Below are 25,163 nucleotides of genomic sequence, written 5' to 3' on the forward strand. Positions count from 1 at the left end.
ACATCTCGCGTAGTAAGGTCGACCGAGGTCTTGACCTCGATTTAAATGGTGAGCTTCCGGTACGGTGGATGAGGGACCAAGGAAGCGGCCTATGAGTGAAGCGCTAGGTGACCTGCGAAGGATCCTAGAGGGTGCTAACCATACGGTGCTCGGACTCTGGGTCGCCGAAGATACCCACACATGCATCATGGAAGATATTGGAACAAGGAGTAAGAGTTGTTTTCGGAAACCGGGCATGGATCTGGTTGATTGACCTTGCTGGTCCTCAACGGCGGATGAGTCCATGGCTCTTTTATATGGATCTGTTGGGTTGATCTTGCTGATCTTCCAGGAAGATTCCATTTTGTTATGTGAATATATTGTCGGTTACTATGAGCTAGGAACTATCAAAAAGGCCCCTGAGTGAACAGGTGGTGAGCATTCTGGTTGCCAATGATACCATAAGTACATGGATGAAGGAATGATTGGAAATAAGGATTCAACCAGAGATTTTGAGGATTGTGATCAGTGACATAATGGTTTCAATAAAGGATTGTTTTAAAGATAGCTAATGCTGAGAAAAAAGGCAATTTCATATTGGGTGTGTAAGTGGTGTGACTAGTTTTATATTTGCATGAACATTTGGCTAGGGGGCCTCGGAACTCTTTTCCCTGGTACCCGAGATAAAACCTAACCAAATTCCTAATTGGATCCCATCACTACAGTGGTTGGGCGGTTGGCTATTCCATGGGACAAGATGGGGTTAGGCTGGACTGATGGATCTGTAAAATGAGACTCAATTTCTATTGTAGTACGATAGATGAAGTAATTCCTGGATATAGTAATTGTTCTATGGAAAAAGGAATCAACGGCTGTGCCTCTCGAGGGGAAAAAAGCGTTGATCTCTATGATCCAAGTGCAAGTTTCTTCCTTGATCTGACCAAGTGACTTTAGATTCGGTCGGATCAGTTTGGCCAGTAATGACCTTGACTACCTTAGAGTAAAATTTATCCTGGTAGAATCGCCCGTGCTTTTCGGGCAAGGGAAGTTTTTCCTGGGTTCGGTATTGGAACAACCGATAGATTAGTCTCTCTTGTCTGGATATCTGTGAGCGAGGCCTTGAGTATGGGACCCTGCCCCGTGCAAGAAGTGCTACTTTCGGTGCTAGCACCCCTAAATCTGTTGCGCGGTGGGGATAGGGATCTTACAATACGTGTAGCCACAGGTTTACAGTCTTCAAGATTAAACTTCTTCAATAGCTTCTATATATATTTAGACTACAGCATAACAATGCCATCATTGTGCTGCATAAATTCAATCCCCAAATAATAATGCAAGGGCCCCAAATCTGACATCGCAAATGATGACTGCAAATCAGCCTTAAAGGCTGAAATCTGATCTATATCGAGTCCCATGATTGAGTAGCATGTCATCAACGTATAGAATGATGACCAAAAATGTGTCCTTATTCCTCTTCCCATAGAGGGTACTCTCTGTTGGACTGTTGCAAAAATCATTTGTAACCAATTATATATGAATCTTCTCATACCATGCTCTAGGAGCCTCCTTAAGGCTATAAAGTGCCTTTTTCAACCTGCATACCATGCTTTAGGAGCCTCCTTAAGGCTATAAAGAGCCTTTTTCAACCTGCATACTTTAGACTCTTCTCCTTTCACATCAAAACCAGGAGGTCGTGATACATACACCTCCTCATGTAAATCACCATTCAAGAATGCATTCTGAATGTCCAACTGACGTACCTTTCACCCATGATGTGATGCTAAAGCAATGAGACACCTAATGGTAGTTGCACGAGATGTGGGTGCAAAGGTCTCATCATAATCAATGTCCTTTTGCTAGGCATACCCCTTTGCAACAAGTCTCAGGGCATTGTAGCGATCAATGCTACCATATTCTTTGTATTTTAACTTGTAAACCCACTTAGTACCAATGGCCTTCTTGCAATGACATAGATCTGTCAAATACCAGGTGTTATTTTTGAGTATAGAGTTATACTCATCCCTGCATAGCATGCATCCAATGATCATCATCCTATGCTTCCTCAAAGGAAACAGGTTCCTCCTCATCCACATGAGAATAAGTTGCATGATGAGAACCTGCACGAGTTCTGCTAGGTAACGGAGCTTCCAACTTGCTATCCCTCAATGTCTGCATAAGCCATTTTGGCATATGCCTAGATTCTTCTATGGCTGCTCTCTCCTCATCCACTACATCCTCAATAATTGCATCATCAAAGGTTGATTTTTCACCTGCAAAGGCTGAATTTCAGCACTTGGTTGAGCATTCAATTGCTCTACATATGGCTGCCCTCCATTAAACAAAGGTAGGAGTGAATCAAACATGTTCTATGAGCATTTATTTTGTTGTTTTTTACATGAAAGCATGGGTTGAACTGAGTCTTCGACAAAAACAGCATCTCTACTTACCAAAATCCACTTTCAGGATGGATGGTAGAGTCTATATCCCTTGCTTTCTAAACTGTATCCCCCCACAAATATGCATTTAATTGCCATATCATCAAGATTATTGCGTTGTTGTTGCTCAGGTAGAAGAGCATAAGCAAGATAACAAAAAACACGCAAATGAGCCATAGAAGGCTTCCTGCCATGCCAAGTTTCATAAGAAGTTTTAGACTGCAAGGTGAGAGACATGTTCTTCCTCTCAGCCACACCATTTTGCTGAGGTGTGTATGGCACTATGTATATTGATGCCTTATGCCTTTTTGAGCCATATATGCATGAAAATTCTTGGACATATACTCACCTCCTCGATCTGAAAACGAGGGGTGCCAACATTACATTCACATGCATTTTCAGCCATGGATACAAAGTGCCTAAAGCACATAAAAACCTCTGACTTATGCTTTAATGGATACACCCAAATATATCTGGAGTAGTAGTCATCAATAAAATTGACAAAGTAGAGATATCCCCCGATAGATGGTGTCCTCATAGGACCACATACATTGCTATGTATAAGTTGTAATTTCTTAACAACTCTCATAGATCCATCCTTTGGAAATGATGCCCAATGCATTTTACCAAGAATACACCTCTCACACACGTCTAATAGGGGTCTCAAGAGTTGGCAACTCATACACCATATCATGCCTTTGAAGGCATAACAAATTGCCATAATTCAGATGGACAAATTGTGCATGCCATAATTTTGCATCACTCATAGCACGGGTCGTAGAGATTGAGCAAGCAGCATGCTGCAGCTTCTCAAATACATCCACCTTGTATAGGCCATGAAACAAGGTACCGGAGGAAATGATAGAATAATGATGATCATTTCTTTCCTAAACTGTACATCTGTCATCCACAAATTTCACCGTCAAGCCTGACAAGGCTAAGGCTGAACCTGATAGCAAGTTCTTCTTTATCCTTGGCACATAAAATTTAGAAAGAGTAAATGCACCCCCATTTGCAATAGTGAGAACAAACCTACCAACTCGTTTGACAGGATATGAGGAACCATTTGCACATGTGACAGTTCCTGTACTTCCAACAGAACAAACCTTTTTATGAAGTAATGTGCTTACTAGAACCATTGTCAAAGTACCAAGCATCCGATTCTGCCACACTGACATGCATACATCATGAACAGAAGGGTCATAACTACAATGTTTATTCCATGCCCAATCATCTTGAGCAAAACTTACAGATTCCTCTTCTCTGCACTTGGTGTGCAGATCCCTTATTTTTAGGCTTATCAACTTCTTTCTCTACATCATTACCTGAGGATTCTGATTTTGGCTTATAGGCACCATGCGAAGAAGCTTTACCTTTGCCTTTCTGATTGGCAATAAAAGCTTGGTCACCAACTTGCATATTAGATCTATTTTGCCTAGACTACTCTTCTTGTAGGAGTAATGAAACTAGCTCATCAAAGGTAAGGAAATTTGGATTTCCCTTCATCATGAGTCTAAGGGTAGAGGCAAAACTCTAATAAGAATCCGACAATGCATTGAGAACTATGGGCACCAATGTACTATCAGGATATATCTCATCCACACTAGCAAGTTGTTCTTTAAAATATTTGATCTTGGTCAAGAAGTTGTCCATTGAGTCTCCCTCATTCATGTCATTAGGGGAAGGTTGAGGTCTATAGGGGCCCTTTAAGATGCCATGTGATTAAAAGGTTATTAAGGAAAAGGGCCGATCATGTGATGCCATGTATACAAAAATGTTGGGTGATTAAAGGTGGTCAAAAGATTCTCTAGAAGATGCCTTTTTGTACTTTTCATTCCCAAAAAGTGGGGGGGAAAGTTTTTGAAATTTCGGACATCCATAACTTCTACATATGAGCTCAAAATTTGTCGGAGATTAGAGATCCAGAATCTACTCTTCGCTGAGCTCTTTCCATAGATATGTCACATGATATGGTTTTGCCCACTCAATTTAAAATTCAATTTTGGTGGGAAACTTTGAAATTCAAACTTCTAGCCATTTGAAGAAGAAGAAGGTATCTAAAGTCAAAGAAGCTTAACATTTTAACAAAAAGTCATTAAAATCATAATATGGCACCTTAAAGGGCCCCTAGAGATCTCAACCTTCCCCTAATGGCTCAGACTCCAGCTATTTGCGTAGATATGCAACACGTGCTTCATTGCACACCTCGTACAATGCAACAAGTGTATCCCATTCCTGTTTTGAAGTCTTGCATAAACGAATATGAGGAATAATGCTTCGCTTCACAGAAAGTGCAAGCAATGCATGTGTTTGTGCATCTCTTCCATCCCATGTCATTTGAGAAGTTGTGGGAGGTACTAGTGGTGCATGTGGAGGAGTCACATCTGTATCATTAGATTCTACTTTAGATGGACCTACAACACCTTTTTGCACTGGTAGTTATGAAACAGGACGAGTTTCACTACCACTGACCACATTCCAAAGTCCTTTAGTAGTCCCATCAAGTTTGTCCTTAGTAGAGGCAACATGTTGAATACATCACTACTGCCAGCCATGACTTTCTACCAACACACTATAGGTACTCAATATTCACTGAATACAACCTTGGATGGCTTTGCCAATTGACTGAATCACCTACACATTGTATGAAAAATAACACAGAGTAGAGAATAGAGTGTCACTAGCAAAAGTATGATGTTCGATGTTGTTGAAGAAACTGTAGATGTTGCTGCATACCAAATCTTTGCCGCTACATAACCCAAACACCAAAAATTAAGCAGAACCAATCCAAAATGATGCCTCTCTAGAACATCCGCATAAACCGTACGTGCCTAAAATGAACCCAAAATGCGTCACGGATCCCAAAATGCCTGTATACTTTATATACAACACACTACAATATACACCTTCTTCTCCTAAGAGGGTATCTCAATTGGAGACAAAAATATAGGGTCATGAGTGAGGAGGGAGGCAGACTATTAGATCAAGTGTCAAGGAAGCTAGCTCTAATACCAATTGTTGGAATTAGGGTTAGGGTTGCAACATTGCACACACACAAGAAAGAAAAGCTTGAGAGCACACAAACTCACTAGATTAGAATGAACAAATGTGTGCCAGATACAAAAGATAAGTGCACACCCCAAAATCAGTAGATAAGAGGGTGTACATATGCACGAGGGAAATATAAGATTCCTCCTCAGCAGCCTCAATAATGAATAAGCTTTTACCTCAATCCCATGTAATCATTCCCTATTTCTGAATACAAGAAAATATTATTTTTCCTTGTTTTTGTCTAGAGAGAAGAAAAATTCTAGACAGAGGTAATTCAATATTGAGATATTTTTGGATATAAAAATTCTCCTAAATTTATCAAAAATATATTTCCCCAAAATAGGAATTCAAAATAAATTCTCCAAGGTGTATTAGGAATCAATTAAAAATGATATAAGTGACCTTAGATTTTCAGAAATTTCTAGATCATGGTCCAATTAAGGTTTCAATGGGCCAATAGGATTAATCCAAGTGTTGGGATGAGATAAATCCAATGAATAAATGAAAATACTAAAAAATGAGTAAATTCTCACATAAGATGAGAGTTGACTAAGTACAAGGTTTATTAGTTAAAAATTAAGAGATATTACTAAAAAAATGAGGTATTTTGGAGGAATGATGAATTTTTGACACCTTGGTAAGGAGAGGGGGACCTTTGATGTAGGAACCTCCTTCACATGTGTGGGAGGGTTTTTAATTCAAAAAATTTGAGATATTTTTCTCTCCTCTCTTCTGGATCAAACTGGATCAAAATGGGAGCTAAACAAGTCTAAATCTTGTCCAAATTCAGCCAAACTAAAGCTGAAAAATTCTAGAACTTAGTTGGACTTAGTTAGTGGCCTCCTTCACCTATAAATAGACCCTCATTCTTTTGTATTCTCATCTATGAACCATACCATGCCAGTATTACATTAAAATACTCATATTTTCTATTATACCTTAAAAATCCTCTACTTTTGGAGAGATTGGAGCTTCTCTCTCTCTTCAACAATCCTTGGAGCTTTCTTCTCAACATACTAAACCAATTGATTGGTTGGGGGCTTCCTTCTAAGATAAAGAAGTAAGCCAAATCTAGAGGTAAGAAGAATTTCATGATTTTTTTAATTAATATTCTCAATGATTTCACTTCTCAACCCCTCTCAAGCTTGAGAAGTTTCTAATTAATTGTTTTTAATGCAAACCAAGCTTTCCCTAAGAATTGTAATGAATAATTAAGAAAAAGTCAATCTTTATGCTTAATTAGGATGCTTTTTTTGTATATCTCTCTCTCCCAAAAGAATAGTCATTCCTATGACTAATTCTTTATTCAAATGGATGCTTCTCATTGATAAATTCTCAATTCAAAAATCAAACTCTAAGCTTGTTAAGCTAGAGGTTAAGAAAATGGCTTTTTATGCTTTTATGTTAGCAAAATTATGGTGAACTTATGATTTAATTCCATAATTTTGATTTAAGTCTAAGGATAGTTATCATAATTGTATTACAAAGTCTTATTCTTTCTAGAAATATTAAAAATTATCAGTAATAGTAGCGAAGCTATATCAAAATGTTTAGAAATTAATACATAGCTCATTTTTTTACAGAATGTGAAAATAGGACTTCCTAACATATTCTAGGATTGGACATCCTATGCTAAAAGAATGATTTTCATTATATTCATGGAGAAACTAATTTTTAGTATTTATGCATAAATAATTAATTAAAGAAAAGAGAAATTTTTGGTATTTTTATTTTTATGCAAAAAGAGAAATTCCCATGATAATGGAGATCCATGTAATTAAATGGAGAAAGAGAAAATTTGGTATATTAAAAATAATGAATATTTTTATTTAAATTTAAAGAGAAATTTTAGATAAATTTATTTTATGCATGAGAAAATTTAAATGATAAAAGAGGAATTACCATGACATTTGGAATTCAATCATTTAAATTGTAAAAGTGGAATTCTTGGCATAATTGAATTAATGGATATTTTTATTTAAATTTAAAGAGGAATTTTAGATAAAAAAAATTTTATGCATGAGAAAATTTAAATGATAAAAGAGGAATTCCCATGACATTTGGAATTCAATCATTTAAATGGTAAAAGTGAAATTCTTGGCATAATTGAATAAATGGATATTTTTATTGAAAACTAAAGAGGGATTTTAGATAAATTTATTTTTATGCAAGAGAAAAGTTAAATGATAAAAGAGGAATTCCCATGACATTTGGAATTCAATCATTTAAATGGTAAAAGTGGAATTCTTGGTATATTTGAAATAATGAATATTTTTATTTAATTTAAAGAGGAATTTTAGATAAATTTATTTTATGGTAAAAGGAATTCCCATGACAATTGAAAGCCAATCATTAAATGATAAAAAGATAAATTTTAAGTTTATTCAAAAAAATGGATACTTGTATTTAGTTAAAAGAAGAATTTTGATGGTATTTAAGTAGAGAAAGATGAGAAAAGAGGAATTTTCACCATAATTCCACCTAGAGAATTAGGGTTGATAAATTAAATTGGTAAAAGAACATCTTTAGATATTTTATGTGGTTAAATCACCAAATTGATATTTACCCAAAATTAGATTAAATGGAAGAAGAGTATTTTCATTAAAATCAGATATTATGGTTAAGAAGGAATGAAATTCATAAAGTTGGAATTTTCTTACGGTTAGAAGTTCAGTAGATGTTTATCTGAAGAAAATCCTTGGAATGAAAGCTAGAACTAAACTGAATGATTTTGGTTAGACCACGACTATGAGAGGGACAGTCAGTAAACTACTTGTCCATATCTCGATCTGAATCAAGCAAAAACTTTGTGTGACCAATTCCAGTTCTTAATACAAAGAATAGACTACCATTGAATTAACCTAGTTTTCCCTTGACCAAACTCAGGAAGAATATAGTTGAACAGTCAGTCAAATGGGTAGATTACCTTGATGAGAGATCTGTGATTCTCAGAATAAAATTAAATGGGTAGATTACCTTGATGAGAGATCAATGATTCTCATTATAAAATTATGGATTAAAGAAAAAGGTTTTTGTGAAACCAATCTCAAACCAAGAATTTTACTTACCTCTGTTTTCTTTTAAAGGATTGTTTTATGCCAAAATGCTGGAGGAAGCATTTGGTATGTGTTTAACTAAGGAGATACTCATTGCAATAGCTGGCAGCACAGCAGGGAGGGGATGTCGCTTGCGGTAAAGCCTGCCGAGGTCTTGACCAGCCTTGGTATGGTTAAAATGTTGCACCTCTGGTACGATGGGCGAGGACCAACGAAGCGATCCTTGAGTGAAGTGCTAGGACACCTAAGTAGGATCCTAGAGGGTTCTAACCAGGTGATGCACGGGCTCGCGGTTGCTAGGACACCCATGCGTGCGTCAAGGAAGATTCGGATGGGCTAAAAAGAATAACTTTTGTGAATCAAATTCTGATATTGGATCTCGTTGGTTGACCAACTGGTCTTGAACGGAGAGTTCGGATGTTGTAAACAATGAACTCGATATTTTAAAGGACTATGATCAGTAATACTACGATTTTCATTGAAAGATTATTTTAAAGACAGCCGAATCTATTATAATGGTAGCCGAATCTATTATAATGGCAATTTCATTGAAAGATTGTTTTAAAGATAGCCGAATCTATTATAATGGCAATTTCATATTGGATGTGTATGTGTGGTATGCCTACTTCAAATTTTGCCTGAAACGCCGGTAGGGGGCCTAGGAACTCTTTTTCTCGATACCCGGGCAAACATAACCAACTTTTTATAAAGGAAACCCACCAATACAGTGGTTGGGCGATTGGCTAAGCCATGGGCCGATTGGCTGGATTGAGGGATTCCTGCAATACAAATAAGTTAAGATTAGTTACATCAGTTAGATTAAGTCCTAGGAAGACCCTTGTTCTGTGGGAGGGAATCAGCGAGGTTGTGCCTCGTTAAAGGAGGAAAAAAGCAGTGATTCTATGGACTAAGTGCAAGTCTCTTCTTTGGTCTGACCATGCGACTTCGGGTTCAGTATATCAGATCAGTTTGGATAGTTAAGATTTTGACTCGTTAGATCAATTCCCCCGTCAGAAGATTTTCCTCGTGGAATCGCCCGTGCCTTCCGGGCGAGGGAAGTTTTTTCGGTTCGGTTTCAGAGGAACCGTCGGGCTAGTCTCTTGTCCGGATATCTGTGGGCGAGGCTTTGAGTGTGGATCCCTACCCTACGCGAGAGGCTGACGCGGTGCCCCCAGCGCCCTCGCTCGGGGCACCGCGGAGGGGGAAGGGTTCTCACAGGTGGTATTGTTGAAAGCTAATAAGGACAAATCAATTCTTATCAGAAATTTATAATAAAAACTCAGAAAGAGCATTTACGTATTGTATTTTCATTCCTTAAGCTTAATTAATTAATGAAGATTTTTAATCAAAGAATTTGGTTTTATAGATGGAAGTTCCACACTTATAATAAAAACTCAGAAAGAGCATTTACGTATTGTATTTTCATTCCTTAAGCTTAATTAATTAATGAAGATTTTTAATCAAAGAATTTGGTTTTATAGATGGAAGTTCCACACTTATCTGGTGTTCCTAATCTCACCCAGTCTTAATACATGGCTGATTTTGCCTTGGAGCATCCCATCTCTTCTGCTCTACAACTTGAATGAGTCGAGCGAGACTCGCAAGCCATTTCAAGGATTTATATTTCCTCGACCCAGCGGAGAGACGGCAGCACAAATGGCTTGCAAGGCAGTATGTCCACACCTCTTGCGACGAGCGTGTGATACTGAGGCAGAATATCTCATTGGCCATGATTGTGATGAGGCTAAAAGTGATACATGGTGTTATTTTATATCACCCTACGCCTCGAGATTTAAGACTTTCCTACCATATCTACAGACTTCTTAGTTTCTTTATTCCTAAGAAGAAGATAGTAGCTCCCTTGGTGTAAGATTCCTCCCCAGCCCCTCAAGATGTCCAGTATCTTCCCCTGTAATCAATCCCCTTTTCAAAATAACAAAAGATCTTGTTTCTACCTGTTTTGGCGCTTTCATAAGTTTACCATAATTGTATTAGCATAAAAGCATAAAAAACCCATTTTCTTAACCTCTAGCTTAACAAGCATAGAGTTTGATTTTTGAATTGAGAATTTATCAATGATGACAAGCATCCATTTGAATAAGGAATTAGTCATAGGAATGACTATTCTTTTGGGAGAGAGAGATATACATAAAAAGCATCCTAGTTAAGCATAAAGACTAACTTTTTTGTGATTAATCATTAGAATTCTTATAGAAAGTTTGATTTGCATTGAAAACAATTAATTTGAAACTTCTCAAGCTTGAGAGGGGTTGAGAAATGAAATCTTTTGAGAATATTAATAATGAAAACCATGAAATTACTTCTTACCTCTAGATTTTGCTTGCTTCTTTATCTTAGAAGGAAGCCCCCTACCAATCAATTAGTTTAGTATGTTGAGAAAAAAGCTCCAAGGATTGTTGAAGAGAGAGAGAAGCTCCAATCTCTCCAAAAGTAGAGGATTTTTAAGGGATAATAGAAAATATAAGTATTTTAATGTAACACTGGGCATGGTATAGTTCACAGATAAGAATACAAAAGAATGAGGGTCTAATTATAGGTAAGGGAGGCCACTAATAACTGAGTCCAACTAAGTTCTTGTAAGATCCCTGTTCCCACCGAGCAACGGATTCGGGGTACTAGCAGCAGAGCGGAAGTAGCACTTCTCGCGCGGGACAGGGGTCCCACACTCGGGGCCTCGCCCACCACCACGGATATCCGAACAAGAGACTAATCCGTCGGTTTTTCCAAAACCGAACCCGGAAAGACTTCCTTCACCCGGAAAGCACGGGCGATTCCACCAGGATAACTCTTTACTCTAACGTAGTCAAGACCATTACTGATCACGTTGATCTGCCGACTGCACCTATAAAGATACTCGGTCAGATCAAGGAAGAAACTTGCACTTGGATCATTGGGATCAGCGCTTTTTTTCCCATTAAGAGGCACAGCCGTTGATTCCTATCCATAGAACAATTACTATCCGGGATTTACTTTATCTATCGTCGTAAACAAAAATTGAGTCTCGATTTACGGATCCATCAGTCTAGCCTAACCCCATCCAGTCCCATGGGTTAGTCAACCGCCCAACCACTGTAGTGATGGGATTCAATTAAGAATTTGGTTAGGTTTTGTCCCGGGTACCAAGGAAAAGAGTTCCAAGCCCCCCTAGCCGGAAGTTCAAGCAAACATAAAACTAGTCACACCACTTATACACCCAATATGAAATTGCCTTTTTCTTAGCATCAACTAACTTTAAAACAATCCTTTAATGAAACCATTATATCTCTGATGACAATCCTCAAAGTCTCTGGTTAACTCCTTATTTCTAGTCATTCATTCATCGGTATACTTATGGCATCATTTTGGTAACCAGAACGCTCACCACCTGTTCACTCAGGGGCCTTTTCCATAGTTCCTAGCTCATAGTAACCGGCAATATATAATAGAATGGAATCTCCGTGGAAGATCAGCAAAGAGCAACCCACAGATCCATATAAAAGAGCCATGGACTCATCCGTTGAGGACCAGCAAGGTCAATCAACCAGATCCATGCCCGGTTTCAGAAAACAATTCTTATTCTTTATTCCAATATCTTCCACGACGCACGTTGTCGTGCTGTGACACGTCTATGCAATGAAAGCATGTTCATGGAACAACTTATGTGGAATCTGGACCCTGAGCAGCAAAGACAGATATGGAAGGTATCCACTCAGATACAATGGCATCGTGGGTTGCATTTGAATGTGTATGGAAGCATGGGCATTTAAGGTTAAAGGGCCGGTGTTGCCTTGAGAAATGGTGTGAAATGGAAGCATAGGAGGGTGGCTATCTTATATGTCTTTGAAAAAAAATAATAATAAAAAAATGATATAAAAAATGTGGCCAATTTGTGCATGGCCACATGGGGATTTTTGTGGCTGCCAGCATAGAATATCTCGAAGCTGGCGAAGGTTGGAGAGGCAAAAGGTGATGCACAGCTGGAAAGAGGGAAGGAAGGTCGCTTTTCGGGGAAGCTCTCTGGCGTGGCCGGAGGACAGTGCAAAAGGAGGCAAAACATGGGCTCTTGGGGTGGCAGTGGCTAGCGTGTGCAGAGGTGAGCTCTGATTGAGTTAAAGTGCTGAGGCGCTGGAGGGGGAGAAGCTTCTCCAGAGGCAGCAGCCACAAGAGGTAGGGGAGGCCAACGGGCGTGAACAGGTTAAGCCAGCCGCATTGATCTGACGGAGGGGGACCACCTGGGGTGGAACAGCTGGGAGCTCTGAGGCGCAGCGGCAAGACAGAGCCAAGGGGGTACAGCGGCAAGACAGAGCCAAGGGGGTTACAGCACTGAGGAAGGAGGGAGGCCGCTTTTTAGAGTGTGGAGAGACCCTGGGTAGAGTGGGGGAAGAAGATCGTCTGGCAGGGGGGGGGTTTAAGCGGAGAGAGAGGAGAGGCGCTGGAGGGGAGTCGCTCTTGGGTACTAGAGGTGGCTGGTGATACTGTAGGTAAAAGTGCAAAGCTTGAAATAATTGGCGGCCATGTATGGAGGGCATCTCTCAACAGGCCTCCCACGCCGGATGGCAAAGATGAGAAAGGCACAGAGCCAACTCTTCAAGAAATCATCAACGTCAAACCTATTGAAAGTGGAAAGAAAGAGAAGCTGAAGGAGTTGCTGAGGGAAAGACTAATTGAAAGCGGATGGAAAGACGAGATGAAGGGCCACTGCAGAGCTTTCACTAGAAAGAGAGGAAGGACTAATGTAACTCTTGATGAGCTTATACGCATAATTACTCCCAAAGGAAGATCGTTGGTGCCAGACACTGTGAAGGCAGAGTTACTGCAACGGATACGTAGCTTCCTTATGTCTGCTGCTCTCTAAAGAAAACATTTGACCTTTTTTTATTGATACCAAGGTGTGGAAGTCGTGGAAGTGAGGCTGCTGGATTGCGCCGAAATGGTCCATAAGCAGAGCCATGCTGCTGCTATCGTAAAGATGTGGAGAGAAAGCCTGGGCTACATCAAGCTGCTGTTTTCTTGAATGAGGAGGATGTGTCTCTTTCTTGTGGAAGATATCAAGTTTTGCTGAAGCTATGCTATGGGCTGTCGGCATGCATATGCTGAAGATATGTATACCTTTGTATTTGATGATGTCTTGTGAGTTTTATTTGTTTTGTCACATGAGTGGTGTTGCATGTCAAACATTTTGTACAAACATATAGCATATGTTATGTGAAGATCTTTCATGATGATGAAGCTTTGATGGTGTGTCTTGTATGAGTTGTGGAGACAATCCCATTGAAACGGTATGCGTGAGACAAGAGATTGAGATAATACCATGCTATACCTTGCTCTATGACAAGCTGAGAAGACATTTAATGCTTGGGATTGGAAGCTACTCTCATAGCTAGAAGTCTCGCACTTTCTCAACGACACCGCCCACATCACGACATCTTTGGTGAACCTGACGTGAAACCGCTGGGGTGAGAGTACGTAGAGATGGCTAGCAAAATGGAGCATTTATATGCAGAGATGAAAGAGCTTGAAGAGCAGTTCATGAAGATTGAAGAAGCAAAGTGAATTCAGGAAGCGGTGGAAAATGCGGTGCAATTGGTATATGACAGGGTCAATATATTTGATGGTTTCGATCTAGAAAGCTATCTGAGGTGTTACGAGACAGAGATGAAGAATCAAGGGGTTCCAGAAAACATGATGATTGCATCTTTTGCACACCTTATAAGTCCTGATTTAAAAGATGAAGTGCTGGAACTAGCAGAGTATCACTCCAAACGATGGAGTGATTTTGCAGATGCACTTATTTATGCGAGTTACATGAACCTAAAGCAGGAGCAACTTACTTGGGAAAAGAAAAAGCAAAAGGGTGATGAAATGAGGTATAATGTGAGCTGTGATAGTGTTCCAGCAATAATCCGGGCCAATTTAGAAGCAGTCGTGGAATTATGTCATATGGAGGATAATCAATTGCTATTCAAGACTGATGCAGAGATCATTGAGGCTGTCTATGCTAAATTGGAACTGCAAGTAGCCGTTAGTGAACAGCAAGACATTCACAGTGCTAAAAGGGATGCTTTGCTGTAACCTAGAAAGGATACAGTGGGTGAACTGTCATGTAAGCTTTCTAAACTCGAGGATTCTCATGACAAAAGCACTCATTCAAAGGGTATTCCTCAGGTGACATATCGTATGTGCGAAGAGCTACAAGAACCAATGTTTTTTGCTGAAAGCATGATTGCAGAGTTTGAAGATCTAGGACAAGAAGAAGATGCTATCATTACTGCATTCTTATCTGGTTATGATGCTTATAAGCAGGATGATGTACATGAATATGCATGTGAGGAAAATAAAATATTACAAGATGGGCCACAAGTATGTGTGATTGATTTAGAGGGGGTGACTGATATGGGTGATTCCAATAGTGATGTTGCTTCTGAAGCTGGTTGCCAAGGTTCTTTGGATTTGGGTTATCCTGGAATGCTAACTGAGTGTTCCAATAATAAACAGGGTGATGCTATGTCATCAGTGTCAGGGTTACCTTGCAACCACATTTGTGAGCAACAATCTCAAGCTTGGAAGCCTGTTTATGACGATGATTTGGAGAGGGAAATTGAATCTGTCTTTTTGGATCATACAGGGTTCAATGACATACATATTCAAGGGTACGCGGGTGAGGGACCCATAATTCTAAGCCCATCTGCAGATATCAAGAAATACTGGAAGATAACATGCAGGATATGCAAAGTGTGGTCACAGAGCCTCATGAGGCTGCATATGGGCTGCATATGAGCAACCAAATGGATATAACTATGGGGGTATGCATGTTCATGATAATCAACATGTGGGATTGCAAGATGATAATGGCTTCGATGCGATTGATCCTGAATTGGATGCTATCCTAAATGATGCATCAGCTTTGGGCCCTTCTATGCTTGATGCTAGTCAACTGTCGGTTGCAAGTGAGGATGTGCAGTTATGTAAGCCAAATGATTGTGATGAGATTGATCCAAAGCTGTTGGAGGCTATTCTCGATGATGCCTTGTTGGACTTTGTATGCGTTGATGGTGTGGATGCTTTGCATACTTTGCAACGGCCTAAAGAAGAGGTATATAATAGCATAGAGGAAGCCAATGAAGACCATGCTTTTCCATCTTTGGATGAGAAGAATGAATGTTTGTCAGTGGGTGAGCTGGATCCGGGCAAGGTAGATTTGGATGGGATGTTACCAAGTGTGTGTTCCATGCTGTTAATGCAGTTGTTACTTGGTGTGGCCATACAATATGTGGTGCAAAGGCTTCAAACATGGCCTGAGGAAAATTTTGAAGGAAATTATTTTGAAGAGCATCCCACTTTGAATGATGAGGGTAATTATGCATATGCAGGGAATCTAAGTGAGGATAGGGCTTCATATGAGCAAAGGATATGGCACATATGCCAAAAGCGGTTGGTATTTGATCCAGGTGGGAAAGCAGAACCATTCAGATGTGATTGCTAAGATATAAATATCTTGCAGGCTAGGGGGGTAGGTTAAGATGTCATGCTATGTTTCAACAAAGGATAACCTCTTGTGAGTGGCACTATGTATATTCTTCTACTGTTTCATGTTTACTAGGGTGATACCAACTGGGTCAGGTTTGACAGGGTTTAAGACGCCTAGTTGGATGCTTGTACATATACCAATGTTGGTGTGCAAATATTGCATGGACACTGAATTCCAGGACCTGTGTGGCACATACCAGAGGATGTGCAGGTCTAGAGGGGGTGGATGTCGTGTTGTGGCACGTCTATGCAGTGAAAGCATGTTCATGGAACAACTTATGTGGAATCTGGACCCTGAGCACCAAAGACAGATATGGAAGGTATCCACTCAGATACAATGGCATCGTGGGTTGCATTTGAATGTGTATGGAAGCATTTGAATGTGTATGGAAGCATGGGCATTTAAGGTTAAAGGGCCGGTGTTGCCTTGAGAAATGGTGTGAAATGGAAGCATAGGAGGGTGGCTATCTTATAGGCCTTTGAAAAAAAATAATAATAATAAAATGATATAAAAAACGTGGCCAATTTGTGCATGGCCACATGGGGATTTTTGTGGCTGCCAGCATAGAATATCTCGAGGCTAGCGAAGGTTGAAGAGGCAAAAGGTGATGCGCAGCTGGAAAGAGGGAAGGAAGGTCACTTTTCGGGGAAGCTCTCTGGCGTGGCCGGAGGACAGTGCAAAAGGAGGCAAAACATGGGCTCTTGGGGTGGCAGCCGCTAGCGTGTGCAGAGGTGAGCTCTGATTGAGTTACAGTGCTGAGGCGCTGGAGGGGGAGAAGCTTCTCCAGAGGCAGCAGCCACAAGAGGTAGGGGAGGCGGGCGTGAACAGGTTAAGCCAGTTGCGTTGATCTGACGGAGGGGGACCACCTGCTGGGGTGGAACAGCTCGGAGCTCTGAGGCGCAGTGGCAAGACAAAGCCAAGGGGGGTACAGCACTGAGAAAGGAGGGAGGCCGCTTTTTAGAGTGTGGAGAGACCCTGGGTAGAGTGGGGGAAGAAGATCGTCTGGCAGGGGGGGGATTAAGCGGAGAGAGAGGAGAGGCGCTGGAGGGGAGTCGCTCTTGGGTACTAGAGGTGGCTGGTGTGATACTGTAGGTAAAAGTGCAAAGCTTGAAATAATTGGCGGCCATGTATGGAGGGCATCTGTCAAACAGGCCTCCCACGCTGGATGGTGAAGATGAGAAAGGCGCAGAGCCAACTCTTCAAGAAATCATCAACGTCAAACCTATTGAAAGTGGAAAGAAAGAGAAGCTGAAGGAGTTGCTGAAGGAAAGACTAATTGAAAGCGGATGGAAAGACGAGATGAAGGGCCACTGCAGAGCTTTCACTAGAAAGAGAGGAAGGACTAATGTAACTCTTGATGAGCTTATACGCATAATTACTCCCAAAGGAAGATCGTCGGTGCCAGACACTGTGAAGGCAGAGTTACTGCAAAACGGATACGCAGCTTCCTTATGTCTACTTGCTGCTCTCTAAAGAAAACATTTGACCTTATTTTATTGATACCAAGGTGTGGAAGTCGTGGAAGTGAGGCTGCTGGATTGCGCCAAAATGGTCCATAAGCAGAGCCATGCTGCTGCTGTCGTGAAGATGTGGAGAGAAAGCCTGGGCTACATCAAGCTGCTGTTTTTTTGAATGAGGAGGATGTGTCTCTTTCTTGTGGAAGATATCAAGTTCTGCTGAATGCTATGGGCTGTTGGCATGCATATGCTGAAGATATGTATACCTTTGTATTTGATGATGTCTTGTGAGTTTTATTTGTTTTGTCACATGAGTGGTGTTGCATGTCAAACATTTTGTACAAACATATAGCATATGTTATGTGAAGATCTTTCATGATGATGAAGCTTTGATGGTGTGTCTTGTATGAGTTGTGGAGACAATCCCATTGAATGTATGCCTGAGACAAGAGATTGAGATAATACCATGCTATACCTTGCTCTATGACAAGCTGAGAAGACATTTAATGCTTGGGATTGGAAGCTACTCTCACAGCTAGAAGTCTCGCACTTTCTCAGCGACACCGCCCACGTCACGACATCTTCGGTGAACCCGACGTGAGACCGCTGGGGTGAGAGTACGTAGAGATGGCTAGAAAAATGGAGCATTTATATGCCGAGATGAAAGAGCTTGAAGAGCAGTTCAGGAAGATTGAAGAAGAAAAGCGAATCCAGGAAGCGGTGGAAATTGCGGTGCAATTGGTGTATGACAGGGTCAATATATTTGATGGTTTTGATCTAGAAAGCTATCTAAGGTGTTACGAGATAGAGATGAAGAATCAAGGGGTTCCAGAAAACATGATGATTGCATCTTTTGCACACCTTATAAGTCCTGATTTAAAAGATGAAGTGCTGGAACTAGCAGAGTATCACTCCAAATGATGGAGTGATTTTGCAGATGCACTTATTTTTGCGAGTTCCATGAATCTAAAGCAGGAGCAACTTACTTGGGAAAAGAAAAAGCAAAAGGGTGATGAAATGAGGTATAATGTGAGCTGTGATAGTGTTCCAGCAACAATTCGGGCCAATTTAGAAGCAGTCGTGGAATTATGTCATATGGAGGATAATCAATTGCTATTCAAGACTGATGCAGAGATCATTGAGGCTGTCTATGCTAAATTGGAACTGCAAGTAGCCGTTAGTGAACAGCAAGACATTCACAGTGCTAAAAGGGATGCTTTGCTGCAACCTAGAAAGGATACAGTGGGTGAACTCTCATGTAAGCTTTCTAAACTCAAGGATTCTCATGACAAAAGCACTCATTCAAAGGGTATTCCTCAGGTGACATATCGTATGTGCGAAGATCTACAAGAACCAATGTTTTTTGCTGAAAGCATGATTGCAGAGTTTGAAGATCTAGGACAAGAAGAAGATGCTATCATTACTGCATTCTTATCTGGTTATGATGCTTATAAGCAGGATGATGTACATGAATATGCATGTGAGGAAGCCAATTAAGACCATGCTTTTCCGTCTTTGGATGAGAAGAATGAATGTTTGTCAGTGGGGTGAGCTGGATCCGGGCAAGGTAGATTTGGATGGGATGTTACCAAGTGTGTGTTCCATGCTGTTAATGCAGTTGTTACTTGGTGTGGCCATACAATATGTGGTGCAAAGGCTTCAAACATGGCCTGAGGAAAATTTTGAAGGAAATTATTTTGAAGAGCATCCCACTTTGAATGATGAGGGTAATTATGCATATGCAGGGAATCTAAGTGAGGATAGGGCTTCATATGAGCAAAGGATATGGCACATATGCCAAAAGCGGTTGGTATTTGATCCAGGTGGGAAAGCAGAACCATTCAGATGTGATTGCTAAGATATAAATATCTTGCAGGCTAGGGGGGTAGGTTAAGATGTCATGCTATGTTTCAACAAAGGATAACCTCTTGTGAGTGGCACTATGTATATTCTTCTACTGTTTCATGTTTACTAGGGTGATACCAACTGGGTCAGGTTTGACAGGGTTTAAGACGCCTAGTTGGATGCTTGTACATATACCAATGTTGGTGTGCAAATATTGCATGGACACTGAATTCCAGGACCTGTGTGGCACATACCAGAGGATGTGCAGGTCTAGAGGGGGTGGATGTCGTGTTGTGGCACGTCTATGCAGTGAAAGCATGTTCATGGAACAACTTATGTGGAATCTGGACCCTGAGCAGCAAAGACAGATATGGAAGGTATCCACTCAGATACAATGGCATCGTGGGTTGCATTTGAATGTGTATGGAAGCATAGGCATTTAAGGTTAAAGGGCCGGTGTTGCCTTGAGAAATGGTGTGAAATGGAAGCATAGGAGGGTGGCTATCTTATAGGCCTTTGAAAAAAAAAATAATAATAAATGATATAAAAAACATGGCCAATTTGTGCATGGCCACATGGGGATTTTTGTGGCTGCCAGCATAGAATATCTCGAAGCTGGCGAAGGTTCGAGAGGCAAAAGGTGATGCGCAGCTGGAAAGAGGGAAGGAAGGTCGCTTTTCGGGGAAGCTCTCTGGCGTGGCCGGAGGACAGTGCAAAAGGAGGCAAAACATGGGCTCTTGGGGTGGCAGCCGCTAGCGTGTGCAGAGGTGAGCTCTGATTGAGTTACAGTGCTGAGGCGCTGGAGGGGGAGAAGCTTCTCACAAGGCAGCAGCCACAAGAGGTAGGGGAGGCCAAGCAGCTGACGGGCGTGAACAGGTTAAGCCAACCGCGTTGATCTGACGGAGGGGGACCACCTGCTGGGGTGGAACAGCTCGGAGCTCTGAGGCGCAGTGGCAAGACAAAGCCAAGGGGGGTACAGCGCTGAGGAAGGAGGGAGGCCGCTTTTTAGAGTGTGGAGAGACCCTGGGTAGAGTGGGGGAAGAAGATCGTCTGGCAGGGGGGGGATTAAGCGGAGAGAGAGGAGAGGCGCTGGAGGGGAGTCGCTCTTGGGTACTAGAGGTGGCTGGTGTGATACTGTAGGTAAAAGTGCAAAGCTTGAAATAATTGGCGGCCATGTATGGAGGGCATCTGTCAACAGGCCTCCCACGCCGGATGGTGAAGATGAGAAAGGCGCAGAGCCAACTCTTCAAGAAATCATCAACGTCAAACCTATTGAAAGTGGAAAGAAAGAGAAGCTGAAGGAGTTGCTGCGGGAAAGACTAATTGAAAGCGGATGGAAAGACGAGATGAAGGGCCAGTGCAAAGCTTTAAGAAAGAGAGGAAGGAGTAATGTAACTCTTGATGAGCTTATACGCATAATTACTCCCAAAGGAAGATCGTCGGTGCCAGACACTGTGAAGGCAGAGTTACTGCAACGGATACGCAGCTTCCTTATGTCTGCTTGCTGCTCTCTAAAGAAAACATTTGACCTTATTTTATTGATACCAAGGTGTGGAAGTCGTGGAAGTGAGGCTGCTGGATTGCGCCAAAATGGTCCATAAGCAGAGCCATGCTGCTGCTGTCGTGAAGATGTGGAGAGAAAGCCTGGGCTACATCAAGCTGCTGTTTTTTTGAATGAGGAGGATGTGTCTCTTTCTTGTGGAAGATATCAAGTTCTGCTGAATGCTATGGGCTGTTGGCATGCATATGCTGAAGATATGTATACCTTTGTATTTGATGATGTCTTGTGAGTTTTATTTGTTTTGTCACATGAGTGGTGTTGCATGTCAAACATTTTGTACAAACATATAGCATATGTTATGTGAAGATCTTTCATGATGATGAAGCTTTGATGGTGTGTCTTGTATGAGTTGTGGAGACAATCCCATTGAATGTATGCCTGAGACAAGAGATTGAGATAATACCATGCTATACCTTGCTCTATGACAAGCTGAGAAGACATTTAATGCTTGGGATTGGAAGCTACTCTCACAGCTAGAAGTCTCGCACTTTCTCAGCGACACCGCCCACGTCACGACATCTTCAGTGAACCCGACGTGAGACCGCTGGGGTGAGAGTACGTAGAGATGGCTAGAAAAATGGAGCATTTATATGCCGAGATGAAAGAGCTTGAAGAGCAGTTCAGGAAGATTGAAGAAGAAAAGCGAATCCAGGAAGCGGTGGAAATTGCGGTGCAATTGGTGTATGACAGGGTCAATATATTTGATGGTTTCGATCTAGAAAGCTATCTAAGGTGTTACGAGATAGAGATGAAGAATCAAGGGGTTCGAAAAAACATGATGATTGCATCTTTTGCTCACCTTATAAGTCGTGATTTAAAAGATGAAGTGCTGGAACTAGCAGAGTATCACTCCAAACGATGGAGTGATTTTGCAGATGCACTTATTTATGCGAGTTCCATGAACCTAAAGCAGGAGCAACTTACTTGGGAAAAGAAAAAGCAAAAGGCTGATGAAATGAGGTATAATGTGAGCTGTGATAGTGTTCTAGCAGTCCGGGCCACTTTAGAAGCAGTTGTGGAATTATGTCATATGGAGGATAATTCAATTGCTATTCAAGACTGATGCAGAGATCATTGAGGCTGTCTATGCTAAATTGGAACTGCAAGTAGCCGTTAGTGAACAGCAAGACATTCACAGTGCTAAAAGGGATGCTTTGCTGCAACCTAGAAAGGATACAGTGGGTGAACTCTCATGTAAGCTTTCTAAACTCAAGGATACAGTGGGTGAACTCTCATGTAAGCTTTCTAAACTCAAGGATTCTCATGACAGAAGCACCCATTCAAAGGGTATTCCTCAGGTGACATATCGTATGTGCGAAGAGCTACAAGAACCAATGTTTTTTGCTGAAAGCATGATTGCAGAGTTTGAAGATCTAGGACAAGAAGAAGATGCTATCATTACTGCATTCTTATCTGGTTATGATGCTTATAAGCAGGATGATGTGAGTGGCTTTTGTGATGAAGGTCTGGATCAAGATTTTGAACTTAAAGACGAGGGACCAACTACTTTGCTAATTGAAGAGCAGGTTTTAATAGAGGGTATACATGAATATGCATGTGAGGAAAATAAAATATTACAAGATGGGCCACAAGTATGTGTGATTGATTTAGAGGGGGTGAGTGATATGGGTGATTCCAACAGTGATGTTGCTTCTGAAGCTGGTTGCCAAGGTTCTTTGGATTTGGGTTATCCTGGAATGCTAACTGGGTGTTCCAACAATAAACAGGGTGATGCTATGTCATCAGTGTCAGGGTTACCTTGCAACCACATTTGTGAGCAACAATCTCGAGCTTGGAAGCCTGTTTATGACGATGATTTGGAGAGGGAAATTGAATCTGTCTTTTTGGATCATACAGGGTTCAATGACATACAGATTCAAGGGTACTCGGGTGAGGGACCCATAATTCTAAGCCCATCTGCAGACAGGTATCAAGAAGTACTAGGAGATAACATGCAGGATATGCAAAGTGTGGTCACAGAGCCTCATGAGGCTGCGTATGAGCAACCAAATGGATATAGCTATGGGGGAATGTTCATGATAATCAACATGTGGGATTGCAAGATGATAATGGCTTCAATGCAATTGAAGCTGAATTGGATGCTATCCTAGATGATGCATTTCATGATATATAATAGATCCCCATCAGCTTTGGGCTCTTCTATGCTTGATGCTAGTCAACTGTCGGTTGCAAGTGAGGATGTGCAGGTGTTATGTAAGCCAAATGATTGTGATGAGATTGATCCAGACCTGTGTGGCACATACCGGAGGATGTGCAGGTTTAGAGGGGGTGGATGTCGTGCTGTGGCACGTCTATGCAGTGAAAGCATGTTCATGGAACAACTTATGTGGAATCTGGGCCCTGAGCAGCAAGGACAGATATGGAAGGTATCCACTCAGATACAGTGGCATGTGTTAGAGCAGTTAATATGTATGCGTCTCCAAGGATAAGCGGGCACTCGGGGTTGCAATTGAAGTTGGTGGAGGGCATGGGCAGAAAAAGGTAAAAAGGGCCAAGGTTGCCTTGGACTTGGTGTGAAAAGACATGTTATGGTGGCCATTTTCCAAATAAATAAAATAAATAAAACAATGAAAAACGTGGCCAACGAAGTAGTAGCCACGTAGAGGCTTGCCATGCTGCCAGAGCAAGAATCCCTGGAAGGTTGGCGAAACCGCCTTGTGGAGAGTGGGCCGTTGCGGGTAGAGAGGGGGGGAGAAGCTTCTCCGGCGGCAGCAGCCACAAGAGGAGGGGAGGCCAAGCAGCTGACGGGCGTGAACAGGTTAAGCCAGCCGCGTTGATCTGACGGAGGGGGGCCTCCCAGTGTGAGTCAGCTGCGCAGCTGACTGGCGCAGAGGGCACGAGGAAAAAAAGGGAGGGCCTAAGGGAAGGCGACTCTGAAGAGTAGCGCAGCTGCTGGTATACACGGAAGAGATGTCTTGTGGGGGCATACACAGAGAGGAAGCCGCCTCGTAGCCAGGCGCGCAGGAGGGAGCCGGCTTGGGTCGACCAGAGGGTCCTCGGGCGTGTGCAGCTGACGGGCTGGAAGGCTAGCGATGGTGGGTCAGGAGCGCAGCTGTGTGTGAGCGTGGAGAGTAGAGGCGTGGAGCGCAGCTACCGAAGTAAAGGCGATTGGGTAGAGCTGGCTGGAGACAGTGCAAACAGACGGGGGGGGAGGCTCTGGTTGAACTGCAGGGAAAAAGACGTGGAAAAGCCATGCACAGCTGAGGTATACACGAAGGGCCGGTTCGTGAGAAGGGGGATTCAGCGGGGCTCTGAGGCGCCGTGCGCAGCTGAGGTATACACGAAGGGCCGCTTCGTGAGAAGAGGATGGTGGGGCTCTGAAGGCAGCTGGGGTGGGCGTAGAGAGCTAGCATCGAGGGGGGTTGATGAGCAGTAGTAGCGAAGGCGCTAGAGGGAGAGAAAGAGGGAGAGAGACTGGTGATCTCAGCTGGAAGCTTAAAGTTTCTTTGTAAATCTCTCGTGTCATTTGTGCATGTAAAGGAGCTCAGTAAGCTTGGGCTGTACTGCGGAAAAGAAGAGGTGGTGGAGCATTTCTATGGTCTGAGACATGAACCCATTTTTTTTCGCTCAGTGGGCTTTGGGCTGTACTGTGGAAGAGAAGGGGTGATGAGCATTTCTATGGTGTGATTCTACTAACGGCGAGACTGAAGACGTGTGTGGCTGACGACTGGGAGCAGTGAAGAGGCTCTGTCTCTTTCTTGTGGAAGATATCAAGTTCTGCTATAGCTATGCTATGGGCTGTCGGCATGCATATGCTGAAGATATGTATACCTTTGTATTTGATGGTCTTGTGAGTTTTATTTGTTTTGTCTCATGAGTGTTGTTACATTGTCAAACATATTGTACAAACATATAGCATATGTTATGTGAAGACCTTTCATGATGATGAAGCTTTGATGATGATATATGAAGATGATGATGAGTTCTCTTGCCACAAGCCTTGTATCATCAGAGTCGAAGATGAGTGTGTCTTGTATGAGTTGTGGAGACAATCCCATTGAATGTATGCCTGAGACAAGAGATTGAGATAAAACCATGCTATACCTTGTTCTGTGACAAGCTGAGAAGACATTTAATGCTTGGGATTTGAAGCTACTCTCACAGCCAGAAGTCTCGCACTTTCCCAGCGACACCGCCCACGTCACGACAACTGTTGAGATATCGAGCTCGTCTAGTGAGGCGGTGGCCACTGATGACCCGCCTGGGGGATAGGCCCCACACTTACACCAC

General features: G+C 42.0%; 2 pseudogenes; both read left to right on the forward strand.

Annotated features, from left to right (window-relative positions):
• Positions 1-12,490: 12,490 nt before the first annotated feature.
• LOC147608461 (transcription and mRNA export factor ENY2 pseudogene) lies at positions 12,491-13,411 on the forward strand (annotated as a pseudogene).
• A 3,763-nt stretch (positions 13,412-17,174) lies between these two features.
• On the forward strand, positions 17,175-17,522 carry LOC147608462 (transcription and mRNA export factor ENY2 pseudogene; annotated as a pseudogene).
• Positions 17,523-25,163: the final 7,641 nt, after the last annotated feature.

Source organism: Cibotium barometz, chromosome 53, assembly GCF_041138505.1.
Source record: "Cibotium barometz isolate CiBa-2024 chromosome 53, ASM4113850v1, whole genome shotgun sequence".
Classification (NCBI taxonomy): Eukaryota; Viridiplantae; Streptophyta; class Polypodiopsida; order Cyatheales; family Cibotiaceae; genus Cibotium; species Cibotium barometz.